The following is a 24,285-nucleotide window of genomic DNA, read 5'->3' as shown; positions in this document are numbered from 1 at the left end:
GTTAGCTTCGCCCAGTTGTGCAACCCTGGGACTTGTGGTACCAGACCTGACACTCAGTGGACTTCCCTGGCATAAGGCAATCTATATTCACTTTCACTTAAAGTGACTGTACCACCAGGTCCAGGCTAAAGCAGTGGAAAGAAACCCCAGCCTCTCCATGACGTGACTCCATTAGAATCAATGGAACCTTATCATAGAGGGGCGGGGGTTTCCTCCCACTAAGGGTGGGTCGGCCCGCCTCCAGTGCTTCAGCCTGGGCCTGGTGGTACAGTCACTTTAACTGTGAGTATGAGATAAGTCACACTACAAGTCATCCCAGCAGAATACTGTACTAATAGGAAAGGCCCCGAGACAGCCCCTAAACCAGGGGTGTTGCTAGGGTCCTAAAACATCCGGGGCACGGGCCCTCTGAGTGCCGTCGTAAACGGTTAGTGAAGGAGCCCAATGCAGAAGCTAGTAACCCCAATGACCACTCTATTAGCCCAGCTCTATTGCTATCACTCATAATAATTGTGGCTAAGCAGACACAGGCAGCCACCTGCCCTTGGCTCCTGTCAGGGTCACTGTCATCAGTAGTGCTGCACACCACTGCCCAGGCAGCTCCTTCACAGCTCCCCCTGTACACACAGCCTCTGGGAGGTCTGCCCTAACTCCTACCCTCTAGACCAGTGTTTCCCAACCTTTTCTGCCTCAGGGAACTTCTACCAGATAACGGTCTACAAAATGCAAACACCTCATTCAGTGACTCACAGGGGACGTCTTCTTTGATCTGAGATGTTCTCTTTCCCTTTTCTTCTCCATCCGGCCCAGACCACCATGATGATTTCTTCCATCTGCAATTCATCTCTTCAGAACCTGCCAGACAAACATATTAGGCTTCTCACTTTTCCTTCAACTTCCTTCCCTTTTCCCTTCCTATAGGCTCCTATACAGAAGTAATTATACTGCTTAGCGTCAGTGAGTAGGTAGATATGTGTGTTGCCCCCTGTATGTAGGATAATCTGCTGTGCCCCCAAATTGTAATAATGTCCAGTGTTGTGCCCCATAGTAATAATGCCTCCTGCTGTATTACCCCACATTGTAAAATGCCCCCCCTGCTGAGCACCCTTATATAGTAATAATGCCTACTGTTGTGTTATCCCACATTGTAAAATATCCCTTACTGTGCACCCTCATATAGTAACAATGTCCCCTGCTGTGCCCCCATATAGTAATAATGCCTCCTGCTGTGCCCTCCATATAGTAATAACGTCTCCTGCTGTGCCCACCATATAGTAATAATGCCCCCTGCTGTGCCCCCATATAGTAATTATGCGCCTGCCATGCCCCCAAATAGTAATAATGTCTCTTTCTGTGCCCCCTATATCGTAATAATATGCCTGCTGTAGTAATATGCCCACAATAGTAATAAAGTTCCCTCACCACACACACACACACACTACCCCACCTGACCCCTACCACACACACACACACACTACCCCATGTGACCCCCCCCACGCACACACTATCCCACCTGACCCTCATCCCCCCACCACCACACACACACACCTCACCAGACCCCCTCCACACACACACACACATACTACCCCACCTGACCCCCCACCCTACCCTGGCTGGGCCCCATGTTACCCCCCCAACACACACACAACCTCACCTGACCCCCTCCCCTACACACAGATTACCCCACTTGGGCCCCATCTTAACCCCCCCCCCCCCCCCAACACACACACTCTATCTCACTTGAGCCACCCGCCTCCCCGAGTTACAATACTCATAAACGGCGAAGAAGTGCGGCAGGGCAGGAGTTTGCCAACTATAGAACAGCCAGGTGACTTTGTGGAGTGTGTTTCTGGTGACAGGAGAGAGGCTGTGCAGGAGTGTAGTGCCGCCGCAGCGCACGCATCCACTGCACAGGTAACTTCACTGATGCCGTGTCTGAGCGGTACGTGAGGACGGGCAAGGTGCGGTCAGGAGAGAACTTGGGCAGGAGCATGGCGCCGCTGTGGCCGGCCGCGGCGCACGCATCCAATGCACAAGTGACGTCACTGATGCAGCGTCTCAGCGGTACGTAAGGGCGGGCAAGGTGCTGACCTTGCCCACCCTCATGTACCGCTCAGACGCTGCATCAGTGGCCAAGGATGAGAGGCCGCGGCTGCTGTTAATAGGCGCTGGCAGTAAGTCTGGATCAAAAAACTTTCGGGGCCAGGCATAATTTATTCGGGGCTTGGGCCCCGAAAGATTATGCCTAGCGACGTCACTGCCCTGAACCTTACCATGCTTAAGTTACATCAACTTCCAATTACCACCTTCTGCTTACTACCTCACTTCAACAAGCACTTAAGCCTCAACCTTCTGTCTTGTTCATCAGGGGAAAGGACATTGTTGGCATTATTTTTGTAATTAGCTTTCATTGTATCACACTGAACAGTTTACAAGTGAAGCTGTATCCTGGTTAAGTGCTGGACTCTATCCTTATTCTGCACCTGCACCCCCACACACCCAGTGCTACCCTTACAGAGCCTTGTGCTAGCATGCCTTGTGGTGACAGTCACCAGTCCAAGCCCTGACAAGTGCCCATTCAAAACACCAGCTCGCCCAACTGGTGTTACCATCTAGCAACCCCAGGTCACGGCAGGCACTCAGTACAGTCCAGAGTAACAGTAAGAAGCAGGTCCTACAGGTGGCTATAGTCAGCAGTAGGTAATGTAGCAGAGCTGACTTAGTTCTGATATTCAAGAGTAGCAGAGCTGCCAGAATGTAGGTTGCAGGACTGGAGTACTGATACTGATCCTCTCTGTGCCCCCATATAGTATTTAGGTTTTTTATTTGCCCCATACAGTAGTTAGGTCTCTTTGGTGTCCCCATATGAGAGTAAGGGTGGTATTACACGGGCCGAGCAGGGCCCGATAATACCTGTAAACGAGCAGCGATCTGCTAGATCGTTGCTCGTTTACTGGGCCTATTACACGGCCCGATAATCGTTTGACAAGAGCTGCAAGGACATTGTTACCGATGTCCTTGCAGCCCTTGCTAAACTGGCATACATTACCCATCCACGTTCCAGGGCTGCTCCTGCCGTCCGCTTCTCCCGGGGTCCCGTGCGCGCTCTAGCTTCACAGAGGCCTGTCAGCTGATAGGCCGCTCAGCCAATCACAGGCCGCGGCGGTCCCAGCAGGAGCAGCCCTGGAACGTGGATGGGTAATGTATATCGTTAGTCGCCGGCCATGCACCGCTATTACCCAATATAGTAGTAAGGTCCCTATTTGCCGGGTTGGGTGGTTGTTTGTATGGCTGGGGGAGTCGGGTAGTTGTTTGCATGGCTGGGGGGGTCGGGTGGTGGGTGTTGGATGTTGTCTAGAGGTGTGAGAGGCTGTAGGATGCTGTTGGACACCTTTAGGTGGTCTCAGCAGAGGCCCGGGGGGGGGGGGGGGGGAGCATCACACAGGGCGGCATCTAAGGCCGGCTCTGCGTTCAAGGGTGGTCAATTGGCTGGGGTGAAAACCCAAATGGGCATTAAAGTGCAAAAATAGGATCCAGTACAGTAGTAAAGTAACAGAGCCAGGTAACAGCTAGGTAACAACTTAGCACAGGAAAATGGGAGAACACTGAGGACATTTGAAATAAGTCTATTACCCAGTGTGGATATTAGGGCACTAATACACTTTATAGGAAGTCAGGGACTTGGACCCAGACCAGACCCTTGAGCCTCCATTCAAACATCTGTTGTCTAAGGGAGCTGAGCCCTGCCAGTAAAACCTCCCCAGTTGCAGCACAGCTGTGGACAGGCTAAGCCACTCGGCCTGTGACATAGGTCCAAGCTGTCCCTGGTAACACACTGTCGGGTATCTGTAACTTCAAGCAGCAGGCATCACTGGAGCCCAGTAGTGGGATGTGCTTCTGCAGCATGCGGCTGCTGGGGTGGGTCCCTGTGAGTCTGGGGCAGTGCTTTAGACACCAATAAACATGTCGCAGAAGCGTGGAGAGGTAAGGATGTTCCAACAGGATATTACATTATATACAGAGTAGTCTGAAAACACTAGAAGCACTAGATATGAAAATGAAAGTTAATTTAGAAAATACAACACCCAAAAAAGTTAATGTAGTGCAAGTCCTTGAAAGCCTCTTTAAAGAAAAAACTTACTGGTAGCTCCCTATTGCCCACTGATTCTAAGGATGAAGATAAATCTCTTACCTTCACCCTTGGGGCTGTCTCTGTGCACTTTGCAGTTTAATCTAGCGTCTAGTAAGGTTACTGACCGGCTGATTGGACAATCCCTCAGTGGGGCTGTGACGCTGCACCTGGAAGAGATTCCAGCAGAAAATTACATCCAGCGGCCGTCAGCGGGACCCAGGAACATCATTACAGAGAAAAAGGAATGGGTGCATTTACTTTGGTTATTATTTTCCTGCACCCCCCTGGCTTCCTCCCTTTTTTTTTAGTTTCATGGAACATCTCCTTTAAATGTACACTGAGTAATATTTTTAAATTTGCATAGACTTCCACCACAAATGATAAGGCCCAGGCATACACTTGGTCTGCCTTGTGAGGCCCAAGCTCCATGTTGGTCTTTTGGCTAAGGCTTCACTAGAAAAAAATTTAGCAACCCTGTTCTACAGTATCACCAGTGACAAGCTGTATACTGTACATCTGAATAAATAGCTCCACTTATATTGATCTATTGTATTCTATATGAAGAGAAGACTTTGGGGGGAATTTATCAATGCTATTACCATACCTCCCAACTGTCCCGGATCTGGAGGGACAGTCCCGATTTTGGGGTCATGTCCCTCCATCCCGGTACAGCCCCCGTGTGTCCCGCCGCCCCCCGCACCTCACTTACACTGGCAGAGCAGGAGACATCGGCTTCCTGCTCTGCAAAGACTCTTGTGGCCGAAGGCGTCATTCTGCCTCCGGCCACAAGAGGCCGCTCTCTCCCCCATAGCTCCTGCCAGGGCCGGATTATCACAGCTCTGTGGTGCGCCCCCTATACAGTATCAATACCTGGCAGTGAGAGCTGGTGCTGGAGGAGGAGGCTGCCGGGGTCCAGGAAGGGGGCAGAACACATGACCTGCATCACCAGGGAGAGAAGAGCAGTGGTGAGTGCTCTGGGGAGGGGGTGTCTGGGGGTTCTGTCAGGTGTCCCTCAGCTGTACATGGTGCTTATCCCCCCTCTTTCCCCTGCTCACAGTGCCCCTGGGCTTGTTCCCCTGAACCTGATGCTCCTATCTCTCTCCCTCCCTCTCTCTATCTCCTATCTATCTCCTATCTATCTCCTATCTATCTCCTTTCTTTCTTTCTATCTATCTCCTATCTATCTATCTATCTATCTCTCTATCTATCTCCTATCTATCTATCTCCTATCTATCTATCTTCTATCTATCTATCTATCTATCTATCTATATATCTCCTATCTATCTATCTGTCTATCTATCTATCTCCTATCTATCTATCTATCTATCTATCTCCTTTCTTTCTTTCTATCTATCTATCTATCTATCTCCTATCTATCTCTCTATCTATCTATCTCCTATCTATCTATCTATCGCCTATCTATCTATCTATCAATCTCCTTTCTTTCTATCTATCTATCTCCTATCTCCCTATCTATCTCCCTATCTATCTATCTATCTATCTATCTATCTCCTATCTATCTAGGAGATAGATGATAGGAGATAGATAGATAACAAATGTCCGCAGCACAAGCCATGATGTTGGTGCCAGCAAATTAAATCTTGACCAGAGATAGATGTCTATACCATACGGATACTTCACGGCACTCCAACTTATATGTTGCAAAAGTTACAAAAATGTTTATTCCATCAACGTGCAAAGCATTAATAAATAGTGCAGCACATCAAACAGTCACAAACGTGACGTTTCGGCGAGTCAATCACCATCACCAATCACCATTTTTGAAAATGGCGATCGACTCACCAAAACATCGCGTTTATTACTGATTTAGGGGCGTGTCTTGGGGTTTAGGGGTGTGTCTTTCGGTGGGTTAGGGGCGTGTCCATGTCCCTCTTTCCTCTCAGCCAAAGTTGGGAGGTATGCTATTACCAGAAATCTAAACTACACACCTTTGTCAGGACTAATTGGGGGCATATTTGTCAGAAACTAATGAAAGGATTAGATCTGTAATTTGAAACTTTGGTTTTGTTGCTTACACAATATAAATTGTATATGGCATCACCGTATCACATGTATGTATACATATAGAATTGCTAATTCTTAAATAACTTAAGAATTAGAATTTGTAAGAATGGATTAAAAGACAACTCCGGTGATTTTTTTTTTTCTGTTACTTAAAACACAATCGCTCAGCCAGGCTGTGACGTTGCAGTTGGAAAATTTTTCAGCTGAAAATGACACCACCAAAGCACCACCCTGTGGATTATATGAATTATATGTTATATAGATTATCATTTACATCACAAAACAAGCATGCTCCAGTATTCCACTATAGACTTTTCCAAAAGATTATACAATCTAAACTACACACCTTTGTCAGGATGAATTGGGGGCATTTTTGTCAAACTGATGAATGGATTGGATTTGTAATTTGAAACTTTAGTTTTGTTGCTTACACAATGTAAATTGTATATGACACCACTGCATAACATGTATGTATACATATAGAATTGGCGATGGTTACATAACTTAAGTGTGAGAATTTCTAAGAATGGGTTAAAGGACATTTATTTTTCTTTCCAGGAATTAAAACACACTACAAAGTTATATAACTTTGTAATATGCTTTAATTACCGTTCTGCCCCCTTCCCTATCACCCCCCCCCCTTCCCCCAGAAGTATTAAAACACCTGCGTACCTGATCACTGACGACTACGCCCGGCACCATCTTGTGACAATGAGGTCTTCACAGCAAGCCGACTCCACTGTGAGACGTCAACAGATTACTGACAGCTTGCTCATCTCCGATTGGCTGAGCAAGCTGTCAGTCGTCTGAAACCCCCCAGCCCCCTGGGAGACATCAGGAGATGTCTCACAGCTTGCTCAGCTCCGATTGGCTGAGCAAGCTGTCAGTCATCTGACGCTGCCGGCCGAAGAAGGAAGTACCAGGGAGAAGATGACGCCAACGGGAGCTCCGGGGACCCGCAATCAGCGGGAAATTTGAACGGAGATCGACACAGGAGGAAAGGTGTGTAATTTTTTTTTTTATTATTCCCGCAGGAGTTGTCCTTTAATGACTATGCACCCTGAAATGCTGCTTCTAGCAGTACTGGGATTGCCAAATATCCTATTGTTTGAGAAAAAAATAACCCTACATTCAGACATCTGCATGAATTTGATTATTATGTTACATATATATTGTTTAGCTTTGTTAAAATTTCCTTAAGGCCATGTTCACACATTGTATAAACAACGGCTGTTACTTGGTACTCAGCACAACGGTTGTTGTTTTAAATGAAAATTCTATGGAGAAAATTGACATGATCAGTATTTTGATGGCGGTAGCCAAACAATGGCGTTGTGCAATACATTGTGCTAACAACAGCCGTTGTTTGCATTGACTTCAATGCAAATCATTTCATTATGAAAAGCACGGCCGTTGTGTGAATTGAAAATAACATCTGTTATTTTCATAAAAAGTACAGTGTGTGAACAAAGTCTAAGGCTAAATTCACACTTTCCATGCTGGCTCCATGAAACACGGAAGACACGGATGGCGAATCCCTGTACATGCCTGTACGCTCCAGTACAGGGAGTCACTGTCCATGTGAATCCAGCATAATTGTGTGATCCTGCCTCTTTTCTAGATAGGCCATCAGCACTAGCACCTGGTCCGACTGTCATCACTCCAGCACCCACTTATGTGAGCTCTGCAGCCCTGCTACTCATCCTTGCAATCACCATACTTTTAGTTGTGGCAGTGCAAGGAACTGAAGCATTGTCCTGTTCATTTAAATGAACTGTAACTGTTGATCTGTCATGTAACACTTAAACGGGTACCCCATAGGAAAAAGAAAGTGTTTTTAAATAAACTGGCGTCAGAAAGTTATGCAGGTTTGCAAATTACTTCTACTTAACAATCTCAAGTATTTCAGTACTTATTAGTTGCTGTATGTCCTGCAGGAAGTGGTGTATTCTTTCCAGTCTTTAGTTAACCCCTTTAAGGACTGAGACAATTTTCATTTTTGCACTTTCGATTTTTTTTCCTGCTAGTGTTTAAAAGGCCATAGAGTATATTTTCACCTTCAGACCCACACAACCCCTTTTATTTTTTGTGCCACTAATTTTACATTGCAATGACATTGTTAGGAACCGGACAGCAGGACAAGACAAGACAGTGAGCCCTAAGCTCAGCCCCGCCCACTGTCCTCTACCTACTTGCCACAATCCGCCCTAAGATGGCGGCGAGCAACTGGGCGGCAGTCCCTGCACTGGCTAGGTGGGACACAAAGACAAGACAGACAGACAAAACACAATGAAGGATAGTCGACAGTCCGGGTCACAACAATCGGGCAGCACAGTACGAAATCACAATCCAATAAGCAGAGTCAAAAAACAAGCAATATGGTCAGGGGCAGGCAGCAAGCAAGGATGGTCAGAACACAAGGCAGAAGGGTCAGAGAAAAGACAGATAATAGCAGAACCACAAGCAGGCAGAGACAAGCTCAATAACCAGCAATAAGTGCACAGACTGAGGTTTGTTATATAGGAGGCCAGGGCTCTGGTCCAGAATGTAATTGGACCAACCCCCTGATCTCCAAGCACAGACAGCTGAGAACAAAACAGATCCACTGGCAGGATAGCCTGTCAGTCACAGCAGAACCAAAACACAGATTAACCATGACAAGGCCAGACAGAATTCAGCAGGTGAATTTGGGTGTGTCTCCCAACAAAAGTGAGCATATAAACCAGTGTTCACCCACTGCAAACAAAAACAAACAGAATACATGAATTTCAGCACCTTCTCGGCCGCACAGCACAAGCCGAGGGGCGCATAATGCTCTGCAAAGATACCATCCTGACAGACATGTTATTTTTCTATAAAATGTGGTCCGAAACAAGAAGAAAATGATATAGGTGGTGAAATTGAAAATAAAACACAATTTTTTTTCAAATTGCTGTGCGTGTGGGTGTGTTTGGTTTGTTGTGTTTACGCCATTCGCCCTATGGTAAAGCTGACTTGTTATCTATGTTCCTCAAGTCAGTACGATTACAATCATATGAAACTGAGATAACTTTTATTTAAAAAATTTAAACTATTTTAAAAATGCCTAAATGTTCCTTAAATTCCTCTTTTACCATGCTTATAACGCTTTTATTTTGTGATCTATGGGGCTGTGTGAGGAGTCAGTTTTTGCACCATGAACTGTGCTTTCTATCGATATCTTGATTGTGTATATGCGACTTTTTGATCACTTTTTGTTACAATTTTTTTGGATTTGATGCGACCAAAATGCGCAATTCTGCATTTTGGATTTTGTTTGCACTTACGCTGTTTACCGTGCAAGATCAGGAATGTGTTAATTTAATTGTTTTGTTAAATACGCAGGCAGCGATATCAAATAAGTTATATTTTTTATTTGTTTATTTTTAATTATAAAATGGGAAAAGGGGGTGATTCAAACTTTTATTAGGGGAGGGGATCTTTTTCATTTATAAAATCACTTTTTTTTTCACTTACATTCATTAGAAGTCCCTCTGGGGCTCTCATAGACATTAGAAGTCCCTCTCATAGACATCAATGCTGTCTATATAATACAGCACTGATCAATAAGATCAGTGCTGTATTACTAAGGGCCGCTGCAGCCCAGATCTCTGGATTACCAAGCCGGGATCAGCGTCATTCCGACACTGAAGCCCATCTAGGTAAGAAGAAGAGATTCCTCCTCCACAATCGCATTGGGAGTGGGATCCATCCACTAGACACCAAGGATGGGGCTCTAAAGGGCATTTTATAGTAAAATGGTTCAGTGTACAATATTAGTAAGTGTACTTATGTGGTGTGCACCACCAGAAGATGTTGACCTGCTTTTAGTAGTGGCTGTACCCCCCTGAAATGACCAGTCGGGCTGTGATCGGTCCCTTAGGCTCTTGTCACAGTTGTCCGAAGTGGAGAAAAGACCACCCTGGACTGTCAGTACTGCCAGCCACAGATAGGGGAAAGTAACTCAAGGAGTGTGTAGCTGGTATGTGTAGGTGCTGGTGCAATGATCACTGAATCCTAGTAGAATAAATAAAATGGCTTTACTAATAGTCTCTTGTGATACAGGATACTCTGGTAACAAACAACTTCTTGTATACAGACTTGTGTTCACTGTATCTGTGCTGGGAGATAATTTAAGTGCTAAGGTAGAGTAGCAGAGCTTGTGGAGCTTAGTTTTGAGCAGTGAAGAGGAGAGGAGTTTGTGGTGAGAGCCCCAACCCAGGTTAGTAGTGTGCTCTGCCGGAAATTGAGAGAGAGGTACTTGAGAGAAGAGAAAAATTCTTGTGCCTGTGTGTCGGGGTACCCTTCCTATCAGGGTTACACAAGCCCCAGTCTTGGTTACCTGTCCAAAATTATCCGGGGTCATCTGCGCTGCAAGATAGAGTACATACAGGGCCGTATTAACAGCTGCTGCTGCCCTAGGCACTAAACCTGAAGACTGGTTTCGGCCACATGCATTTTTCTACATATTGTCTGAATTGCGTTTTTCCTGGTTTTAACAGCTTAAAACATAAACAAATTTCCACATTGAATCAATTATTACAGCAGTCTGCATATTGTCTGAAGGAATTCTCACCACAGGATTGGTAGATTGGTAGGTAATAGCTCCAAACCTGAACAATACCACCATACCACTCCCACCCCTCCTCACCCTCAAAAAGGCACCACATTTACTGTCAAGTCTGAATGGGAAGTGGGAGAAAAAAAAAAAGTTGTTTCTTTCCCCCTGCTCCCTGGTGCTGCCCTCCTAGGCACTGGACCACAGGTGCCTGGTGGTAAATACGGTCCTGAGTACGTAGACCTTCATATGGTTGCTTTGCTCTATCCGTGTCAATTCCTCTGAGACACTGCCCTGCACTTTTCAGAGAGGTTAACAGCAAGGGCTGGGGTGATCTCTGACTTGTCCTCCCGTTGGGGATCTAACACCACATAGTTTCTGTAGCTATAGTCTTAGAAGGAAAAGTCTCTGGGTTCTCCATACATGTTTCTCTGACTAACACTCTGGATCACAATGCACTAACTTCCTGTCTACCAGGGGCTAACTAACTGCTTCACCAGGGGCTGTGTGTGTATGTATGAAGAGCAGGGACAGGTAAGAGAAGAGAGAGTATCTCCTATTGGTCAGCACAGACCAGGTGGTACAAAACCAGTAACCCTTTATTAGCTACAGCTGTGCAACACATAACAGTACATAAAACGAATACCAACACCTAGTGGTGAAACTAGAGAACGCTACCTTCATCAACACTGAAGGGATAACTTTGCGAAAAGTGCCATATCAGGAACCCCCATGGTGGGACACCACACTCACATAACTTACTGACAGCAGCTCCCTGTGTACCTTATAGAGCTAAAATCAGACTCCCCTCCTCCAGGCTGTGCTGCCCTGCTCTGCGGTGAGTCTGTCCATAAGATGGCCCACATGAATAAGCATGTGACCATGCCCCACCCCCAGTGTCCTCCATAGGGAGATACAGGCTCATTGTTGGACACTTGGAGGCGGGACATGGTAACATGCTCCTCCATGTCGGCCATCTTATGGACAGACTCACCAAAGAGCAGGGCAGCACAGCCTGGAGGACAGGAGTCTGATTTTAGCTCTATGAGGCACACAGGGAGCTGCTGTCAGTATTTTAGTTTTTTATGCTTCATCTTTTGGAAGTAGATCTGAATTTGGAAAAAGAGGACTGCATCATTCTTTGCAGATGACTTATTACTCCTATTAAACTCTCCTTCAAAAGATCTACCCTGAGTTATCTCCAAACTCTCCTTTTAGTTAATTTTCGGATATACAGTGAACGTCGCGAAAAGTCAGCTGTTATAGTTGGTGATGTCTCATCAATCAGTAAATACGCCATACAGATATTACTAGACTATAAGCATTGTTTGTACAATTATGGAAAGCAAAGAGGCCGAGGATTGCAGGAGGGTTGCAGTTAGCAATAATTTTAATGTACAATTTGTCATCCCTTTTTCAGCATATTAGAGATTGGATACATTGTACTAATCATTACTCCAATTATAAACTTCAGAGTGACTTGTCGTCCCCATGGTTGCCTTCCTCACTGCTTGTTAATAAAATCAAAGATCTTCCCTCTACAGTTAGAGAGAGCCTGTTACTTAGCCTGGTATATTAGAGAGAATCTTAAAGGAACACTTGGGATTCTGGAAATTTTTTAATGGGAGTAGGTGATTGGCTGGTTATCAGGCCAATTTGCATAAGATATTTCTTTAAAGGCTGAAGTTAATAGTTGTTTATTGGGTTATTAGGTTTATTCAATATATATTAAGAGACATGCCAAATCTTTGGCATCAATACATGTTAGGTACCTGATCTTCTTAGCCAAGTACTTGGAGGTTACCAAATGAAGTGAAGTATACCTGTGTTTTTGGAAGTCTTTACTTAAAGAGGTTATCCAGCACAATTTTTCTAATGCCGCTATATAATACACTTAGGCTAGGTTCACACTATGTAAACAAGACAGCCATCTTTCATAACAATGGTCGTAATTGTGCAAATAATGTCCACTATTTAACAAATAACGTCTGTTATTTGTGCAATGACTGCTGTTATTATTAAAGACGGGTGTCATTTTTATATAGGGTGAACCTAGCCTCATATTGTATTTATAAACTTTAGGGTGCCTTCACACAGACCGGATCTGCAGCAGATCCGCAGCAGATTTGATGCTGTGTTCAATTATTTAAATAAAATCAGCAGAAAATCCACTGCGATACAGTGTGTGAGAAGCTACCCTGAAAAAATATGTTTGTGGGTTGGAATGGAAAATAAAACAAAATTTTTACTTTTATAGTTTGGATTTTGTTTTTACATTGTTTTCTCTGTGGTAAAAAAAAAGTTCAGATAAGTTCTACAGGTCAGAACCAGGGGCGGATTAAATGTATGCTGGGCAGGCACACTGATGGGGGACCCTAGATTGATAAACTTGCTCTTGTCAGTGCACCTGCACTGCCTCAATAGCAATGGCACATGTGTAAGATTAGTATGATGAAATGGGACAAGTCAAGGGGTGTTAAAGGAGAACTCTGGGTTGGGGTGATTTTTGGCAGAGTGCTGGGGAGAGGGAGGATGAAACATATGCTTTTACCTCCCCACTACAGCGCTGGTGCCAGTATCCTGCAGCTCTCATCTCAGCTGCTTCTAGGTCTAAGTGGGGACCTGGGGCATGATGTGTTAGGCCTGCTCAGCCAGTAGGTGCCAAGGCAGGAGCCTGCTACAGCCGCTGACTGGCTGAGTGGACCTGGCACATAACACCCCAGGTCCCCTCTCTGGACCAGAGCTGTGGGATGGGGTGAGGGAGATAAGAGCATATTAATTCTTTCATCCTTCCCAGCACTCTGCCAGAAACCACCCCAGCCCAGATTCTCCTTTAATGAAATGAAGAGAGGCAGGAAGGAAGCATACAGAAGCATTGCAAGCCAAGGCCCTGCCTCTTTGACCCCGCTACCACTGGAAAAAAAATCCTTTTTCTTTAAATATCTGCCCCCTAGACCTAGATTACCCCTCAGTGTAGTCTCCATATAGTGGATGGTGCCTTCTGTGCATCCCCCTACCCTCCCATTTTCTAACCTCTGAGAACAAACACTGCATTATGTCATGATATGTTACCAGAAAATGACATATTGTTTAAATCAATATTTTATGTTAAGCTTATTTTTTAAGATTTTGTGGGTTTTTTTTTTCTTATTTTCCATTTTACTATCGAGATTTTATTATTTTAGATCATGAAATGCATGCAGTTTTTACATGCATCACATCACTAAACCTAAAACTAAGCATAGACCCCCTGCTCTGTACAGGTCACTTTGGTCACTGCGAAAGGTGACTAATATACAGATAACAGAGGTACACACAACAGCTGAAATTCACAGTTCAACTTTCTCTTCCCTAAGGGGGCCTTTGCACAGGTCACAGAGCATGCCCAGACACCTCTGCCTTTTCTAGTGACTTGGGTCAGGGCCAGTCTACAGTCCTATGTCTGTGGGGCTTGCAGTAAAACATATCTATAATACTGGTATAAACAGCTTAGGCAGATAGTTTCCCTCCAATAATGTAGTCAAAATTATATTTAAAAAGTGACAATTAGAAAATAGAAACAGATAAGAAAAAAGTGATACATTCACTGTAAAGACTGCAGCCAACCACCACTAGGTGGTGCCTGTTGCATTTGTATTAATTTAGTTCCTTCTGGCGTCAATGCTGCAGGCAGACAGAATTTTTTCATTTACTTTATTTCAGTGCTTCTCAAACTGTGAGGTGGGCCCCACCAGTGAGGTGCCCCCTAGTTGTTGGTGAGGCCCAGCTGGAGAGGCAGTTTTCACAAAAGTAACTATGATCTGCACAGTCCTTTTGCTGTTTGCAAAAATCTCCATTTTAGCAACATAGTTAATTTATTTTGTACTTGCTTAATTAGCATATAGAGCTTGGGAGACAGATGAAAGGTAGCCCTAGCATTATTTTCAGCTTTTAAATGGGTTATAGAGTGCTGTATTGTGGCGCTGGTTTACAGGTAGAGCATGTATGTATTAGGACAGTGTGACGTTGAGTTATACAAGTGTAGTACTTATTGGTGAAGTTTGATGTCGGGTTATACATGTGGAGCAGTATTTATTCGTGCAGAATGGTATTTTGGTTATACAGGTGGAACAGTATTTATTTGTACAGCATGGAGTGAGAGCAGTATGCATTGGTGCAGTGTGGTGTTGGGTTATACAGGTGGAACAGTATTTATTACTGCACTATGGTGCTGGATTGGCGCTGTTGTGGGATATTATGTGCACTACATGGTGGTATCTAGTGCTGTGTAGTAGTATATGTTTGTAGTATATGTTTGTTTTTTGTTTGTTTTTAAAAAAATCTGTGTAATACCTTTGTCTTCCTGAATAAAAACAGTGACAAACTAAAAATGAATAAAGGAGTAGGAGAGGACTTAGATATAACATTAAAAGAAGAAGTATATAGAGGGCACTCACCATAAAATTCAAACTTTAATCAAAAATCTTAAAAATCTCGTGGCAGGACTAGCATGGAGCAGAACGCCAACTCCTCACAATCAGCGCAGCAGTTTCTAATATTATGCACCAAAGACTGTCTTTTCTATAGAAGTGAGCGCCCCATATCTACGAGAACGAATTCATATCCACAATACTATAGTCTGCGGACACAGAAAGTGGGAAAAACATTGCCCTATTGGTGCTGGTGGCTGTTCCTGTGATATGTTAAGAGGACTTAGTTAAGGTGACTGTACCACCAGGCCCAGCAGAAGCACTGGAGGTGGGCCGACCCACCCTTAGTGGGAGGAAACCCTAGCCCCTCTATGATAGGGTTCCATTGATTCTAATGGAGTCACATCATGGAGGGGCTGGGGTTTCTTCCCACTAAGGGTGGGTCGGCCCGCCTCAAGTGCTTTAGCCTGGGCCTGGTGGTACAGTCACTTTAACGGTGCTGATCCCAGCTGAGTGCTGACGTCATCCAGGGCTCGGGATCCAATAGTCTATGCCCACCTGTGAATCTTGCTTACATATTAAGGTAATCTTCTCCTTGCTTACCACATTGAGAAGGTTATTATAATATGTTGTGCTTTTGTCAATTTTCTATATTTTCTTCTGCAAACAATAAACAGTGTATTTGCATCACTTTAAATGTCTGACATTCATTTCTCCTTCTGTATAAATATTAGACTTGGCACTAGGTACAGCTTCTTAATTCAGTCCTAGTACCAATGTAACCTTATCTATTTTAGGCTTGCCAACAAACATGGCTTAGCTTAGTATAACAGATAAGTAAGACAAGTACATACATGCTTAAGTGAACCATTTGCATTACTTTAAGCTAGTTTGTTTCATGATATTTAATTAATGTCTCGTATATTCATGAAAACATATATATTTAAATTGATGCAATTCACATAAATAACCATTTGGTACTAAACACAACAAAACCATGGACCTTTTAGTATACAGAAAAGCAACAGGATTCCTTCAGCTCATAAAATCTTAATTTTTATTGTAGAAATTTTCATTAAAAGAAAGAGCCGACGCGTTTCGAGCCAACCTAACTCTTAATCATGGCATCTGAATTTGGGATGTATCTAGGGAAAAAAATATTTGCATCCTATGGTGGCCAGAGATAGAAAATGGCTCTATAGCGCCATGTGCCCAGGGCATAGTAGAGCCGCTATTGAACGCCGCTCCCCATAGCGGCGCTACTATGCCCTGTTTCCCTGCGCACATGGCACTATAGAGCCATTTTCTATCTCTGGCCACCATAGGATGCAAATATTTTTTTTCCCTAGATACATCCCATATTCAGATGCCATGATTAAGAGCCAGTTGGCTCGAAACGCGTCGGATCTTTCTTTTAATGAAAATTTCTACAATAAAAATTAAGATTTTATGAGCTGAAGAAATCCTGTTGCTTTTCTGTGTTATGGACACCCCGGTATCCAGGGGCTATAACCTTCGTGCTCAACAGATAATCATCTGAGAGGACATGAGCGTATAAGACTGGGTGCTGACCACTCCCCTTTGTGTCGACCTTTTAGTGTGTGGCTACGATTCTGGTAAGTTTGAAGCAACCCTTAATATGTTTTTATAAAGAATTTGAAGTGTCACTGTTGTTATAATTTTTAAAATTTTAATCAACAAATGTGATATAAAGCATATTTGCAATTTACAATTTTTTTTTGGTTATCATGCTGAAGGCAGCTTTTTAGTTTTGTGCTGGTTGAAAAAAAGAGACTAAACACATGAATTCCCAGCAGTACAGAGAGTCACAACTCAATGTGTCCATCAATGAAATTTCTGCCTTCTCTGGGAGTGTGCAGATGAACTGGGAAACACTGGACTTCCTGGGGGGGAATTATAATCATATGCCCCTTTCCCCTGGCCTCTTGAATCCGGCCAACCGGGCACCCAAACCTGCGCCCGGCGTACCAAATCTACACCTGCTTCCAGGAGGTGTAGATTTGGAGCATGATTTACTCCTGCTCCCTGCCCCACCCCGATCAACAGGCAAGCAGGGTAAGTGGCAGGCACCTTCTCCTTGGCAGGAATTGCGCCATGATAACTAAAAAAAGAAAAAAAAAATGTAATTTTTTTTTTTCATTTCTACTGTGGATTTAGATTTGGAAAGTTATAACGACAATATATATCTCAGTATAATATATGTCATATGATATACCAGAATCAACTAAGCTGGCTATGGCTAAAATAGTCATAGTTACAAAGCCCACTGTACTGGGACCAAAATGATAAAAACTCAAGTCACATGAGTTCCGACCCTGCACTCCTAAACCGGGACCTTACTCTCCCGCACACTTTCTCCAATATGTCAAAAAGGGGTAAGAAGGCATCCTAGACTCCTTTGGCCCTCCAGCTGTGTGTAAAAATGGCAGCCACAGCTGCCACCAGAAATGTCTCTCATAAGCCAGGCACTGCCTTCTCCTCTACCAGAGATATTCAGGTCCCCACTGTCTTCTGACATCCCGCTAACCCTGGCTAGAGAAGGGGACCCGCCAGCAAAAGCAGCCCTGCTTTAGAGGTGAGGAATCTTCTACACACCCCCCTAACCAGGCAGAACTTTCCTCACAGCTGACCCGAGATCCGCCACAAGAAAGATGTGGCGGATCTGAAAACCTCAGCGGCCTTCATGATCTCCTCCATCTCCATTCTGGAAATGCGCCATTAGGTACTGGATTGCTGACTCTTTGTTCTGTCTCCTAGTGTGAAGGCCAATGATTCTGTTCTTCGTAATCTCATCTTTCATGTGGATGATTTAGAGTAAAAGACTACCTACAGTTGTGCGTTCCTTCTCTAATCAGTATTTGGGTGACAGGACATACTGGATAGCAGGACCACGACCGGAAGACTGCAATCATCCCAGGATTGTATTGTGCCTGGTTTATTTCTGTTTGCAAAAGGAGGCCCTTCTACTTAGAATATGGCCCTCTGGATTACAAGGGCACAGAGATATCCCTACTGGCGGATCTATTCCGTTGCACCCTTGCTATGTGGAGACCTATGCTTTCTAATGGACACTATACAGGATGAGGGCACCTGGTATTGGTGGGGCTACTCATTTCACCTAATCATCTGCCTGTTAACTGCCCTCTTGTCAACTGGGATACTCTGGGGCTGTACTTCATACATTGCTGGGTTACCTCTGATTACTTTTTTGCTCATTTTATTGCAGTACTTGGAAAAGATACTCAATAGAGAGAAAAAATAGACATGGCTGCACATCCAAAATGCTTATGACTGACCATCTTCTTCTCAGCACAATTTATTACTAACATCAAGAGTTAGTTACAAGGTTCCTTCTGGCGCACACTTTTTTGGGAAACTTGACGTGGTGTGTGGGCTTATGCCTTTTAATCAAAATATAACTACCTCTTGATGTTAGTAGTAAATAGTGCTGAGAAGCATATGGTCAGATATAAGCATTGTGGATGTGCGGCCATGTCTATTTTTTCTCTCCATCATCGAGTACATTGTAGATTCTGTCCCCTCTCCTTTTTTTTGCCTTGGCCCAGCACTCCTCCCCCACCCAGGTTATTTTAATTAGCAAAAAAAAAAATAATATATATATATATATATGGGGTCAGAGTCTGGCTTACTCAGTCTTACTCCGGGTGGTGTGACCCAGAGCCCAGGGGGGCTATTTCTGCACACGGCGCCAGTCTATTCCAACCCCAGGGGGGCTATTCCTGCACACGGCGCCAGTCTATTCCAAGGCACAGGCCCGGCCTAAAGCACTGGGGGATGGTCTGCTGGCCCCCAGTGTGACGATCTCCCATCCCCTCTGTGACACGGCTCCATTAAAATCCATGAAACTGATGCATTGAACCCGTCACTGTCCAAAACATGCTGAAGAAGTGGGAGGGGAGTGGGTACCTTGCAGCATATTTATTGGACGTGCCCTTTAATAATTCCCTATTGGAAAATGGTACAAGACCTGATTAAAGGCCTTAGTGGCCTTGAGACCCCCCTAGACCCTGTCTTCTATCTATTTAACGTACCATCTATGAAGCTGGGGCCCAAAACTATGAAATTATTGCTTCATATTCTTACGGCGGCTAGATGTCTGGTAGCTCAGTTCTGGAGGAAAACGGTTATACCTACCAGAAACGATCTATATGCACGGATATTGGATGTTAGAAATATGGAACAGCTGACGGCAATGATTAATAATAAGCTTGAATATTTAAATAAGGTCTGGAGGCCTTGGGACATATACTGGGCAGAAAAAGAGTCAGATCGTGCTAGACCCCTTTTTTGCAGGACAGTCTACATAGTTTGCAATATCTTACCACAATTCCCTTCCTTGTGTCTCTTGTCTTGTCTTGTTTCCCCAAAGAATTTGTTTCCCTCACGACTATTTTATGTTAGAGGTGTATTCGTACCAAGTTCCTTTATTACTTTTGAGCTCTAACTCCCTTTGACTCAGTAGGGTATTTTCTTTGATGTTTATGCAAAGTTTCTGTGTACATGACCATTATACAACTGTCATTTGCCATTTACACATTGATTCTGTATTGTATAAAACAAAAACTTTCAATAAAAACTACAATTTATAAAAAAAAAAAAATCCATGAAGCTGGATCACAGAGGGGAGGAGTTCTGTTATACTGGGGGCCGGCGAGCCAGCCCCCAGTGCTTTAGGCCAGACCAGTGTCCAGAATAGACTGGCGCCGTGTGAAGGAACTGGGCCACTTTTCAAAAAAGGACAGTGGCACCAGCATCCCCATGAGGGAATATTCATGTAAAAAACTAAAAGCGATGTACCTGATGGTGCATTCGCTTTAATCTTCCACTTATTCCCTAGTTGATAGTTTACAGTGAAACCCACACAAATGCACTGATATCGCTCCAGCTGAGACATTAATAGCTGTCCGTTTAAGATAAGCAGTCTGTTGTGATATATATGAGGTTGGTCAGCTCTGACTGTTTTCTGCCTCATATGCCTTATTACTTGACAGCCCACTGGATGAGCTTATCTATCTCACCATCCTGATTCCTTAGGGCATATTCCAACAGCCCATATTTTCACTGACATTACGGTACCGCAGAGATTCAAACACTTTCCCCACTCCCGGCATGATACTGATACACTGAGGCATTCGGGGAAACACTCCACTAGAGAGCAACCCCGTCCATAGTGTCCGTGAAATATGGGATGGGGGAATAAGCCCCTTGGCATATCCAAGTTGTAGTAATTGAATTTAGGGCCCTATTCCACCGGACGATTATCGTTTGCATAATCGTTAACAATTAACAATCTCAAACGACCTCTATTGTGAAAGACCAGAAAAGGTTCACTCATTTCCATGGAAGGATAACCGTTACTTATGATCCTATTTGCGATAGTTTTTTCTTCGCTATTTCTTCGCTATTGCATTCGTATTTATTGCGAACGACCGAACGACGTCTTATTCAATGCGAACAATTTGCGGACGTTTTGCGAACGAGCAACGATAAAAATAGGTCTAGGTCTTATAAAGCGATCAAGGATTTAACGATAATCTAAACGATAATCGTCCGGTGGAATAGGGCCCTTACTGTACTTACCATCAGGGCCGGCGTTAGGGGGGGGCAGACAGGGCAAATGCCCAGGGCCCCCATCCCCTGGGGGCCCCCTACGGCAGTTACAGTATGTGTCAGGGGCAGGAGTGCACAGACAGCGTCCTGCAGCCTCTGGCAGTGATCCCTGGCTACAGCTGATGGCTGATATCAGGGGTCACACAGAGGCTGCAGGACCCGCTCTGCTCCCGAGTGTGCTTCCTCCCCCTCCCTCCAGCTTCACTGCACCTTGTGACTTCCTCTGTGTCACATGGTGTAATATTACAGCAGTCGGGACATGGAGGAGAGGGCTGCAGGCTGCAGTGTGAGGATCCCAGCCTGCTGCTGCTGCATGGACTATTACTCCCAGCATGCTGCTAGTGGTAGTAAGTATACTGTATATGTAGTGTGTATAAATGTAGGTGTATAATGGATGAATGTAGTGTGTGTGCTACATGTCTGTGTACTGTATGGTTTGGATTTGTATGTGTTTTCATGGATGTGTTAGTGTGTATATATATATATATATATATATATATATATATATTGTATAGTGTGTGTGTGTATTAGCACTGCTGACTCCACTGTCCAGCAGAGGTGTAGAAGTGAATGTACTGTATATAGGAGCTGCAGCCGTTCTCTGGCCTCATCAGTCCTATGTAATTGCTGCAGGTGATCTGTGATTGGCTGCAGCTCCTATGTATAGTGTATGATGATGTCACTAAGGCAATACCGTGTGTTTTATTGAGAAAAAAATAAGGTGGTATTCAGTCCTTAGGTGGCGGTCAGTCTATGGTGGTAATATTGGTCTGTATATAGTGTATATAGAGTCATTATGTGGCGGTCAGTCTATGGTGGTAATATTGGTCTGTATATAGTGTATATAGAGTCATTATGCAGTGGTCAGTCTATGGGGGTAATATTAGTCTGTATATAGTGTATATATAGAGTCATTACTGCCATAGAGTGACTGCCACATAATGACTCTGTATACACTATATACAGACCAATATTACCACCATAGACTGACTGCCACATAATGACTCTATATACACTATATACAGACCAATATTACCACCATAGACTGACCACCACATAATGACTCTATATACACTATATACAGACCAATATTACCACCATAGACTGACCGCCACATAATGACTCTATATACACGATATACAGACCAATATTACCACCATAGACTGACCGCCACATAATGACTCTATATACACTATATACAGACCAATATTACCACCATAGACTGACCACCACATAATGACTCTATATACACTATATACAGACCAATATTACCACCATAGACTGACCGCCACATAATGACTCTATATACACTATATACAGACCAATATTACCACCATAGACTGACCGCCACATAATGACTCTATATACACTATATACAGACCAATATTACCACCATAGACTGACTGCCACATAATGACTCTATATACACTATATACAGACCAATATTACCACCATAGACTGACCGCCACATAATGACTCTATATACACTATATACAGACCAATATTACCACCATAGACTGACCGCCACATAATGACTCTATATACACGATATACAGACCAATATTACCACCATAGACTGACCGCCACATAATGACTCTATATACACTATATACAGACCAATATTACCACCATAGACTGACTGCCACATAATGACTCTATATACACTATATACAGACCAATATTACCACCATAGACTGACCGCCACATAATGACTCTATATACACTATATACAGACCAATATTACCACCATAGACTGACCGCCACATAATGACTCTATATACAGACCAATATTAGCACCACACCATAACCGCCACATAATGACACTATACATTCTATATACAGACCAATATTACTGCCATAGAGTGACCACCGCATAATGACTCTATGTATGCATTATATACAGAACTATATTATGTGGTGGTCAGTCTATGGCAGTAATATTGGTCTGTATATAGAATGTATAGTGTCATTATGGGGCGGTTATGGTGTGGTGGTAATTTGGTCTGTATATAGAGTCATTATGTGGTGGTCATGGTATGGTTCTAATATTGGTCTGTATATAGAGTCATTATGGGGCGGTCACTCTATGGTAGTAATATTGGCCTGTATATAGTGTGTTTTCTTCAATAACAGTATGGAGGTAATATTTGGTCTTGATATAGTGATTTTTAATTTTTTTTAAAACAATGCATATAAATAGTTTTTGTGTTTACAACACTAGTGGCAGTCCCGGCATGTACAGTAGCGGCAGTCCTGGCATGTACAGTAGCGGCAGTCCCGGCATGTACAGTAGCGGCAGTCCCGGCATGTAAAGTAGCGGCAGTCCCGGCATGTACAGTAGCGGCAGTCCTGGCATGTACAGTAGCGGCAGTCTCGGCATGTACAGTAGCGGCAGTCCCGGCATGTACAGTAGCGGCAGTCCCGGCATGTACAGTAGTGGCAGTCCTGGCATGTACAGTAGCGGCAGTCCTGGCATGTACAGTAGCGGCAGTCCTGGCATGTAACCTTCTGAACTGACTCAATGTGACTAAGGGCCCTAAAACACGGAGCGAAAATTGTTCAAATCCGGACGATATCGCTCTGTGTAATAAAGACAACAATCATCAACTGATCGTTTTCTTTTGCCAAGTTTAAAAATCATTGGCTGATATGCATATAAAATAATAAAGCTGTTACTTACCCGATCATGTTCCTGGTGTCCTCAGGCTTTGTCTGTTTGTTATGGCCAGTGATTGCCTGAGCGGCCTGTCACCTCAGAGAGGGGACTAGAAGTGAGAGCTGCAGCTGCAGTGACTGAGGGATCCCACAGACAAGGCCTGAGGACACCGGGGAACGTGATCAGGTAGTATATATATATATCTTTATTATTTACTATATACAGCAGTGCTTCTCAAACTTTTTCTACTGGAGCCTCACCCAACAGACCAAGGCAATGCCTGGGCCTCACCAGATTGGCCAAGAGGGTGCCTGGGCCTCACTATCTGTGGTGAAAAGCTGGAAATAATACTAGGGCTACCTTTCACCCATCTCCCAAGCTCTCTATTCTAATAAAGCAAGTAAAAATAAGTTAATAATGTTGCTAAAGTGGAGGTTTTTGCAAACAGAAAAAGGACTGTGCAGATCATAGTCACTTTTGTGAAATCTGGCTCCCCAGCTGGGCCTCACCAGCAACTAGGGGGCACCTCACAGTTTGAGAAGCACTGATATCCAGCAAGGGCTGCACAGACATCACTAATGATAGATTATATATATATATATATATATATATATATATATATACATATACAGCCTTTGCTGCACAATAATTAAGCCATGTAGTAGGCTCTGTAAGCGAGCTTCATTCTACTAGATTGGCGCTCACTTTTCCGGAATATCAGGCCGTGTAGTACGGCCCTTATACTGTCCGTACACTTTCAGTAGCTGCTGGCTGAACAATCCTTCAGCTGACAATTCTATCTCCTATCCGGCCCCGTCCTCCCCATACACAGGAA

Source organism: Dendropsophus ebraccatus, chromosome 1 (genome assembly GCF_027789765.1).
Source record: "Dendropsophus ebraccatus isolate aDenEbr1 chromosome 1, aDenEbr1.pat, whole genome shotgun sequence".
NCBI lineage: Eukaryota > Metazoa > Chordata > Amphibia > Anura > Hylidae > Dendropsophus > Dendropsophus ebraccatus.
The sequence above is the reverse complement of the archived record's forward strand: the minus strand, read 5'-3'. Positions refer to the sequence as shown.